The sequence below is a fragment of the Pinus tabuliformis genome, chromosome 2_1 (genome assembly GCF_031772625.1).
Source record: "Pinus tabuliformis cultivar Carrire ecotype Pingquan chromosome 2_1, CPIR1, whole genome shotgun sequence".
NCBI lineage: Eukaryota > Viridiplantae > Streptophyta > Pinopsida > Pinales > Pinaceae > Pinus > Pinus tabuliformis.
Window position 1 is genome coordinate 895,222,653 of NC_142299.1, and position 11,146 is coordinate 895,233,798.

At 31.4% G+C, this 11,146-nt stretch overlaps 1 pseudogene; it reads left to right on the top strand.

Moving 5' to 3' along the window:
* Window positions 1-399: 399 nt before the first annotated feature.
* On the top strand, window positions 400-849 carry LOC149203532 (protein TAPETUM DETERMINANT 1 pseudogene; annotated as a pseudogene).
* Window positions 850-11,146: the final 10,297 nt, after the last annotated feature.

Sequence of the window (11,146 nt, forward strand, 5' to 3'; positions counted from 1 at the left end):
TTAAAAAAAATATAACTACTTTGAAAATAAATTTTAATGCTTCATTTAGACATAAATACTACTCAAAATATTCCAAAATATTTTATTAAGAACTACGTACATATACACCTAACTTAATTTATCTATAATTAAATTAAAATATAGAATCCTACTCCAAACTAAACACGCATTAACAAAAAAATATCCCAATCAAATATCCACAACAAGTTTCCACAAACAAATCACGCAAGTCTCATAAACAGCTTCACATGGTTCTCCTTCAAACTTTTGTCTGCATATAAATTCATTGCAACTCCAATGAAATTACAGAAGCGGAATAGAATCATCAAATTTGGAAGTGATATATATCTTAGGTTAAAGGGGCGAGGTAGCTTTGTGAAGGATTACATATAAAAAAAAATGCCTGCACTGTGCTTTAGTAATCAGCACGGCCCCTATGTTTTTCATCTGTTGTTTGCAATGGGCATATTCCTAATTTTTCTCTCACATGTTGAACCTGACGCCCTTGTGAAGAAAATGGGTGGATCGCCCATTAATGTGAATTACTCAGAAAGCCTGAGAGTCGGTGAAGTATGTTCGGGCAGAGACATTTCAGTGAGTGAGCGTATGAGCTACACAGAGCCAGATGGTATACCTGTATATGCTGTGGAAATTAGAAACACATGCGCCACTGGATGCGTAATCAGCAATATACACATCAGCTGCGGCTCCTTCGCGTTGACGATAGAGATAGAACCTAAAACATTTAGGAGGATCGCCTACAACGACTGCTTGGTGAAGGACGGCGGGAAATTGGCGGCGGGAGATGGTGTGTCCTTCAACTATGCCAATAATGCATCTGTCCACTGAAAGTCGCTTCCGTCAAATGCGATGCTTAACTAATTACTCACAGGGTCATGATATTACTGATTTTCCTTGTGCTTCTGAAGGTCCTCCTGGTCCTGGTTTCGAGGGTTAGCTTCTGAATGTACTCCTGGTCCTCGTTCTGAGTGTGTGTTTACTTGGTAGTACAATAGTGTATCTCTGCGGGTTAGTTTAGTGGCTAGTAAAGCATTGTACCTCTGTTAATGAGAAGTGATCAGATTCAATAATTGAGTAGATAAAAAGTCATCCGTGATACTATTTAAAACGTAATCTTTATTATTTTATAAACACAGTGATCACGAATCTCTGTGAATCATATGTTTTATTTTCATATTTTTAAGGGTTGTTTAGTTTATTTGGATACTTATTCAATGATGAACATATTTTTTAAGGTTATGTTTTTAATTAGAATTATAAATATATATGTTTTTAATTAAAATTATAAATACAAATCTAAATATAATCTAATCAGTATTTTGATGATTTTTCTGGCAAATATTAAAAAAAACAGTTGTAAATTCAATTGGTGTATTTTCCTGATATTATTCAAGAAGTAATCTCTATTATTTTATAAATAGAATGGTCACTAATCTCCATGAATTATATGTTTTATTTTCCTATCTTTTCAGAGTTGTTTAATTTATTTAGATTCATATTTCACAATGAGCATACTTTTTAATGCTATTATTTTAATTAGAGTTATAATTATAGGTATAATCTAATCAATATTTTCATGAATTTTTTTTTTTGGCAAATATTTAAAAAAAGACAGAATTTCAATTCGTGTATTTAAAAAAATAAATGCAAATTGGTATTATATATGCATGGGAAAACAAATTATTATATTATTTTTTATTTTTAATTAATTAATTTATATATCTTTTATTTCATTATAATATAAAATTTACTTTTTTATTAAAAAAAATGAACCATTTTAATTTAATTTATATTTTAAAAATAAGATTTTAATTATGATTATCTAATAACTGTTTATATTGAAGTTTTGATTAAAATTATTTTGGAACTATGCAAGTTAAACATGATTTAAAATTAAATTAAAATACTTTATTTAGTCTATGTGTATGGTTTAAAATATACTTTTTTAGTAAAAAAAATTAATTGAATATAATTTACCTTTATTTATATAAAATTTTAAAATCTTTGTAGTGCTAAATATTTTATAATAATTAATTAAATAACCTATACCAATTGTCTATTATTTCTTCTTTAACTCCATATACGCATGACCCTATTTTGTCTCCAGTGATTGATTACTCCTAGACTTTTATGTAATCACTCAAACTTGAAGCTCATTGTCATTTATGTTTTCCAAATACTATTTATTATTATAAATATTCCAAATCGATGATACAATATTGTTATTGGCCCAACCATGCAAAGTAATAATTAAATGCCCAATTTTACAAAACCCAAAAGAGAAAACATAGTGTGTTATAGCAGTGACCCAATTCTTTTTTAAAGGCATATACCTCAAAATAAACTAGTTTTTATATTTTTGGTTAACTTTCTTCTATGTTGTAACCAATAAATATTAGATATAAATTTGTGCATGGAGGAAAATTATATATTTGTTTACGAAATTTTCAACATGTTTATGAATTGCTCCATTTATCATCATCTTACATGGAAGAAGAAGAGAAATAAATTATAACTCTAACTCTATAAAAATGACAATTGGAAAATAAATTTTAAACAATCCAATAAAAGTTAATTATAAGGAAAATATGGTTAACTAATAATTAGAAATTGAATATTGAACTTATAATAAATAAAAATAAGTAAAAAAAGAAAAAAATAATTGAATAACCCTTGATTTACTATGAGGCAATGAGGATTATGAGAAATAGTAAATAAATATATGAAATAAATTAGATCTAATATGCCCATAAGTGTTCTACATTTTAATATGAGGGAGATGTAGTAAACTACTAGATCAATAAGTCCTTAGATTTGAAATTAAAAAAAAAATAATAAATAAAAAGCTACAAAACTATAAAAACAAGTATGTATTGCATACATTATGGCACATCTGTTGTATTGAAGTATTAAATGATGCATTCTTATTAAGGATCAGTTTAATAATAATAATTTAAAAAAATAATGTTGATTTAATTAAAAAATAATGAAAAATAATAAAACTAAAAACGTAATGAAAAGAGTAAAAGTAATAGTAACAATAATAATCATTTTCAATTGTCGGCTTGGGATTCGGTTCAAATCTTGTTCTATCACTTGTGGTGAGATGTTGGACATGATAAAGATGTAGTCCTACCAAGCTTAATAAAAAAAAAAAAATCCTACTCAATTTAATTTGTTATATTCCAACTTTTTAATAAAAAATTATAATTAATTTCTTTAAAAGGAGATAAATAAAGAAATAATACTATTCATATTTCATTATAACAAATTTAAATAATTATAATTTATATTTAACCACAATATTCGAAAAAATAATTAATCACAATATAAAAACTTAATAGCTATATGTATATGTATTATGAAGCTTCTAATAAAATTAGAAATAAGAAATTTTCTATATATAAAGAGGTGAAATACACAAAATATAAATAGATCCATTGTACCATATAAATTAAAATAATTATCATAGAGAACTTATAAAACTTAATACTTGTGATAATGATTAAGATTAAGAATATGTGTTTTTTAGTAAAAGGTCACATGTTCAAATTTAGAGGGGTGGAGTTTGTACTCATTTCTAAACATGAGAAGTCAAATTGGTCATTTAACTCTAATGGATATATGATTTATATATCTCAATATGACGGAGATGAGTAAAATGAAAATACATTTTAATGTAAACAATGTGGGTCATAAATGAAATACCTCAATATTATGTATATATTATATAAAAAATGAAAACATAAATATTATGTATATGTTATATAAAAAATGAAAATAAAAATATTATCATTTAAAAATTGTATTGATGTGTTCCTCTAGATGAAAGAAATGGATAAAAAATATCAAATTATTCTTAACATTTAATAGATTTAATGTTAACATTCATCTATATTAATTTTATGAAGAACAGTAATAAAATTAATAAAATATACATTAATGAAATTAAACATAAATAAGAGTGAATTAGAAGAATGAGGGGCATTTTACCAAAAAAAATCACAAAACAAATAACTAAAATTAAAATAAGGATACTTATTATAGGATGGTTGGAGAGTAAGATAAATACATTAAAATTAAACGAGAAAATAAGAAATAAAAAGATTTAAAAAAATATAAGTTATAATACCCTTAGTAAAAAATTGTAAATATTTAATTAATCTAATAGGGAAAAAATACCCAAACTATTCTTAAACACTCAAATGGAAAGGGGGGAGCCACTAGGGAAAAAGAGGAACGTGGGGTATTCTAGATTGAAGGGAGGCACTCTGGAAAAAAGAGGAACCTGAGGCATTCTAGATTGAAGAGTTTTGGTAAGGACTCTCTTAAGTTAATAACCAAAAAAATATTAAAAATTAATTTAATAATCAATGATTTACTAAATTCAAATATGTCCAAAAGTAAAGTACTAGATGAATAACTCTTTAGATTTAAAATTAAACAAATAATAATAAATACAAATTACAAAACAAGTTTACATTTCATAGATTAGGGAGGAGATGTTGTATTCAAATATCAAATGAAATATCCTAATCAAATATCAAATCAATAATAATAGTAATAAAAAAATAATGTCCTTTTAATTAAAAATAATAAAAGCTAAAAAGTAATAAAAATAATAAAAGTAATTTACTAATATGTGTATATACATGAACTTTGGCTACAAGGAGGTTTGTTGGTCTTTATGTTTCCTTAACAATGGATGTGAAAATTTTATGGGGAGTGAATATGCTAAGCATATTCTTCATCTGAGTGTGAAATGGAGGGCTCAAATAAAGAGATGCCAATTTAAATTGATTTAATTAAATAATTTAAAAATTCCTCACTAGACACGTCGTACAATTGACATTAGAAGTGTTAGTGATCATGTTAAACTTAGTGAAAGTTAAAAATCGTATTATGTAGCATTGCTTCATATTTCTTGATTAAGATGACTACTTTTTCTACCACTCGTTACTCGTTTTAAAAATGTGAGGTATCTTTTTAGAATGTGAGGTAGCTTTATCATGCAGTTTTTGTTAGTTCAAGATTTACTTTAATAGTTTAAAAGAGGTCATAATTATTGTAGCACTCCTCCATCCTTCTAGAATGAGGACAAATATTACTAAATAAAATCTTTATCATTAATGATCGGTTAATTGTTCTTATCATATTTAAATATTAAATAAAATCATTACTATATAATTATTAAACCAAATGCATTATGTTACTTTGCACATCGTTTGTTGAATATTGTAATACCCCCTATTGGAAACATTAGTATTTTCCATTATGTGCTAAGAGTAAGCTATGCTTACAGAATAGGCATGTAGAATGATGACATAAATATTTTATAAATAAATAAGTAATAAAATGGAAATACTTGGAAATTGAACACTTGCAAATGAGATTATATTATGATAACCTTCCCATGATTAGAATTCTAGAAAGTATTCTAGAAAAACTTAATGGATGGGAGAGAAATATCCATTCAAAGCTTAGCTGGAGATAAATGTTAAGCCATGATTGGTATAAAGTGTCGTTGAGGTTAAAAGAGAGCTTTTCATTGAAAAACAACCCAAAAAGTGTGTGGTAACATAGTTGGAGTACTTTCCAGGGTCTCCATCGATTGTGTTTTAATTTGTGTTTTTGGATTGTTTTATTTATTTTGAATGCTACTTATATCCACTGGTTGTTGTTATTAGAACATTGTTGTGCTAGATTGGATACATGGATTAGATTCGCGTGAAGGATTGTTGAAAAATGCATAATTTTTTTTTCTCAATTTGACTTTTCCTTGATTAAATTGAGAAACGTTGAATTTCCACATCATTAGACAACTTGGATTCAATTATAGCTTGTATGAAATGGTTTGTGTCACCCATTTTACTCAATAAATTCAAGTTGTAGGAATTAGAGTTCAATTAAGCATGTGTGATTGCTAATTTGTAGCAATCAAATTTAATTATCTCAATTTGTTTTGAGTTAAAATAGCTCTAACGTTTGGAGGAAGTGGTGGAAGGCTAGTTGTGTAGTGGGACTTCAGTCAAATGTAGTGATCATCTAGTTAACTAATCAATTAACCAAAAATATCTAGTGCATGCAAATAATTCGTGTTCCCCGGCTATGTTGGAGATTCCAAGGAAGTGTAACATTAGTTGTAGACTAGTCTTGAGAGTATAGGTGTTGCATGCAGTCACATGATCAACCTTAGGAATTTCAGAATCCATTTTGAAAAAAAACCTAAATAATAGGGGCATAATTTCTCAAGGAATTGCACAAGCAAAGAGGGGCTCAAGTAGAGGAAAAAATTGACAAAGTTTAGGTATGAGCTTCTTAGTGAGCAGAGAGATAGGTTATTCACTTGCAGGTTGTGCACAATTGAGTAAAGCAGTTGTAATAAGTATATATTCATAAGATTGTTGCAATAAGGAATTGGAGTTATTAGAATATTTCTTTCCCCCGGAAAAATATTATTTTCATGTGTTTTATTTCTTATTGCATGTATGAATTTTTTGTTCTAAATTGTGAATTAACTTTTATAGAGTAGTAGAGTATGTTTGTGTCATATGATTTTGAAAAACCTTCATGACAAGTTGCAAATCTACACCATAATGTGTACACTGTATCATAGCAAGATTCACACTAGGGTAGGAATTTTGAATTTATTTGTCAAGAGGTTCGAATTTGTTGTTCATTGTAACAAGATCTCTTAAAAACTGAAAATATTACCTTCAACAGGCTCAGGCTAGAGTATGCCTTGGAATGCAACTCTAATTTCATTGAATCAGAGGATCACATGGAGGAGGTATTCGATGACAATGGGTTGCTAGAATACATCAAGAGAGATGTTACAAAACCAACATAATCTGATGCCCAAAACCTTACTCGGTGGAAGAAAGTTGTAGCCATGGTGTGGATAATAATATTTTAGAGAGTACGAGACCACATTGTTAGCAATATCCATGGGAAAGAAAATACTTATGCAATGTGGTTGGCACTAACAAATTTGTTCTAGAATAGTAGTGACCACAAAAAATTGGTGCTCAAGGATAAACTTTAAAATATCAAGATGTAGAAGAATGAATTTATCCTGTAGTATCTAAGGAGGTTCACACAAGTTCATGATGAGCTTGTAGGAGTTTGTGTTACTCTTTCAAAGGATGACTTGGAAAGAATATCCCTTCCCGGCCTTCTCACGAGTTGGCATAGCTATCAAGATTAAGTGAAAGGGAGGGAGAAACTACCGAATTGGGAACACTTATGGTATGATTTTGTACAGGAGGAAATAACGCAAAATACCAAATATGGGACCTCATCCAAGGGCAAGGATGAAGAAAAATTTGCATTGGTTGGAAAGGGAAAGAAGCGAAAATAGAAGAAATCTCAAACCAAACCAAAATCCAACCAAGGGAGAAAGAAGAAATATTTGTCAAAAATTAAAAGCTTCCATTGTCATGAATATGAGCCCTATGCCAAAAAATTCCAACATAAAAAGGCAAGAAACAAGGCCTTAGGAGGAGTAATGGGTGAAGCCTTGGTTTCATAGTTTGACCTTGAATTTACCCTTATCACATGCATGTTCAACATAGTGATGGGGAGCATGTGGTACATGGACTCACGTACATTGTTTCACATGACAGGGTGTAGAGATTTTTCAGTGACGTAGAGAAGAAAGATCTCGAGATGCACATAAATCTAGTGGATGATAGAAGGTACAACATGACCGGTATTGGTATAGTCTCCTTTCAGATGGAGTCAGGCTCCCCTTTAATGCTCAAGGATGTCATGTTTGTTCTAGGCCTAAAGAAAAATCTCATCTTTGTTGCAGTTTTGGAAAACCGTGGTTCTGACGTGATCTTCAACTAAGGAGAAACATTCTTGAGACACATAGCCATGAAATAGGTGAATAATATTGAGGTTTGTGTGAAGAATCTATATAAGTTAGATGTGGAAGATTCTGTTTCATTAATAACTAAGTAAGAGAAAGTGTAGGGACATGATGTAGGTAAAATTTAGCACATAAGACTTGGCCATTTTCATCATGGCACATCAAATATTATACAAAAAATAGCCACTAGCCTATATAAAGGAGAATTTGAGAAACACGATGTATGCAAAGGATGTACCTTGGCGAAGTACATAAAATTAGAATTCCATGATTGGGACAATAAAGTGCATGTAGTTCAAGAAAGGATCCACTCTCATGTATGTGGACCTTTCTCGATACCCTCCACTACCAGACACAAACATTTTATCCTTTTTATTGATGACTTCTCACATAAGTGATGGATCTATTCATGTGGAAGAAAGATGAGATATTCTCCATGTTCATAAAATTCAAGGCATTGGTTGAGAAGGAAACCAACAAGAAGGTGAAGGCTCTCAGGAGCAATAATAGATGTGAGTATGTGTTGAATGAATTTTAAAGTTTATGTGCGAAAGATGACATTTGACGAGAGTTGGCAATACCCCACAACCAAAATCCTAATGGGGTAGTTGAGAGAAATATCCATAGGATTTTGGGAGCAATGAGGGTGATGTTGCATGACCAAGGCCTACCTCTGCATTTGTGGGTTAAGGCATGCAATACAACAATCTATTTGCAGAACTGAAGTCCTCATCAGATTCTTGGCATGATTACATCAGAGGAAACTTTCTTGGGAAAAAGTCTTATGTGTCACACTTCAAGATTTTCGGAGCCTCTCTTTACTGCCATGTCTGCAAAGAATCAAGGAATAAGATTTAGTAAACTGTAGAATTGGGGGTATTTATGGGTTACATAGAAACTCTCCACAACTAACATGTGTACTTTCCATCACTCATAATGATGGTTGTGTGAAGGGATGTAAATTTTTATGAGGAGAAATCTATGTGGTGCTCTCTTGAGAGGGAGATTTAGATCCCACCAAAAGATGAGATTTTAGCTCCAAAAGTGGAACCTCAGGAAGTTGTAGAGAAACCACAAATTGTGGAGCAGAGAGTGGAGACATTCACTAAATCAAAACCTCTAGAGAAGGTAGAAAAATAACTAAGGAAGTTGATAGACTTGTGCAGGATGCGAGGGATAATGTGGGATATCCTTCAAATTTGCGTAAGAAAAGGAGGTCACCTGAGAGGTACACTGGCTACATGGATTTTATGAGTAAGCATATAGATATTGAGCCATCCTATTTTGAGGAAGAAATAGAGAAACCTCTATGGGTTGATGCAATTGTGGAGGAATATGAATCCATTACAAAGAATTGTGTTCGGGAAGAGGTCCCAAGACCAGCATATAAATCAATAGTGGGTCTGAGATGGATCTTCAAGGTGAAGAAGGAAACAGATGGAATCATAGGGAAGTATAAGGCCAGATTTGTGGCCATGGGGTACTATCAATTTGAGGGAATTGACTGTGAGGAGACATTTTCACTTGTAGCAATGTACGCATCCATTAGATCGATTCTTGGTCGGGCTACGTAGATGAGGTAGACTATCCACTAGATGGGTGTAAAAACAACATTTCCTAATGGGGTTATTAAGGAGGAGGTGTACATAGAGTAACAACTTTTTTTTGAGACATTTGATCAATATTCTCATGTGTTCAGACTCAAGTGAGCGTTGTATGATCTCAAGCAAGCAACTCGTGCTTGGTACACAAAGATCCATAGTTATCTCACCTGTTTGGGCTTCACCATAAGTGAAGCGGATGTAAACCTCATCACATCTCGATAGAAGGTAAATTTATTATTATTCTCTCATAATTTTATGATTTTATTTTAACTAGGGATGATCCGTTCATCATATATTGTAAGGACGACCTTGCAAGGGAATTTGAAATGAAGGATAGGGGTCTCACGCACTACTTTCTCAAGTTGGAAGTATGACAAGGTGATGGGGAATTGTTTGTCTCTCAAGCCAAGTATGAAAATGAGATACGTAGAGATTCTACATGGAGAGTTGTAAACCCATGGAAACACCTTTAACGAACAACTAGAGGAACGAGGATGTCACTTTAGGTGAAGTGGATGCTTGCATTTATCACCAACTAGTGGGTCCACTCATGTATCTTGTGAACACATGAACAAATATGTTTTGTGAAGTCAACCAACTAAGCCAATCTATGGTTAGGTCAACCAAACTATTTTGGAGGGAAACTAAGCATGTTTTACAGTACCTCACAGGAACTACCTAGTTTGGACTTTGGTACAAACAAGGAGAGGGAGTGAAGTTGTGTAGCTTCAAAGATGCAGATTGTGCACAAAGTCCATCAAAACGAAAAAGTACATCGGGTGGAATTTTTAGTTTTGGATCCACATTTGTTTCTTGGTACGACAAGAAGAAAAGATATATGGTGCTCATCTATACAAAAGCATAATACATGGTTGTAAGTCAAGCAACACATGAGGCGAGATGGATGAGAAAGAAACTTGTTGGACTATTTGGTGAGGTGATGGATTCAATTGTAATAACCAGAGTTGCATCAATCTCTCTGAGAATCCTATATTTCATGATCGATCCAAGCATATAGATATCCAATATCACCATTTACGGGACTATTTCTAGAGGAAAATGATGTTGCTACACTCTGTTCTGATAAAGGAGTAAGATGTTGACAAATTGACAAAAAATTTGTGAAGAGGGAAGTTCGAGTTCGGTAGGTGCAGGATAGGGGCGGTTGATAATACCTTTCTTACAGAGAGGGATTCTTTAAAAATGCAGCAAGTGATTCTCGATTTCACTTTTCCTTGAATAAATTGAGAAAATTTGAATTTCCACATAAATAGAAAGTTGGGGTGCAGTTAACTTGTGTGATATGGTTTGTGTCACGTGGTTTACTCAGTAAATTCAAGTTGGAGGAGTTAGAGTTTAGTTAAGAATGTATGATTTCTAATTTGTAGAAATCAACGTGAGTTATCTGAAGTTGTTTTCAGTTAAACTAGTTCCAATTACTTGAGGAAGTAGGGGAAGACCAATTGTGCAATGGGACTTCAGTCAAACTCAGTTATCATCCATTTAACTGATCAATCAAGCCAAAATAACTGTTGTATGGAGAAATCGAGTTATATAGCTGTGTTGGAGATTCCGAGGCAGTGTATCATCAATTATAGCCTAGCATTGAGTGTACAGGTGTTGCATGCAGTCATATGATCAACCTTGG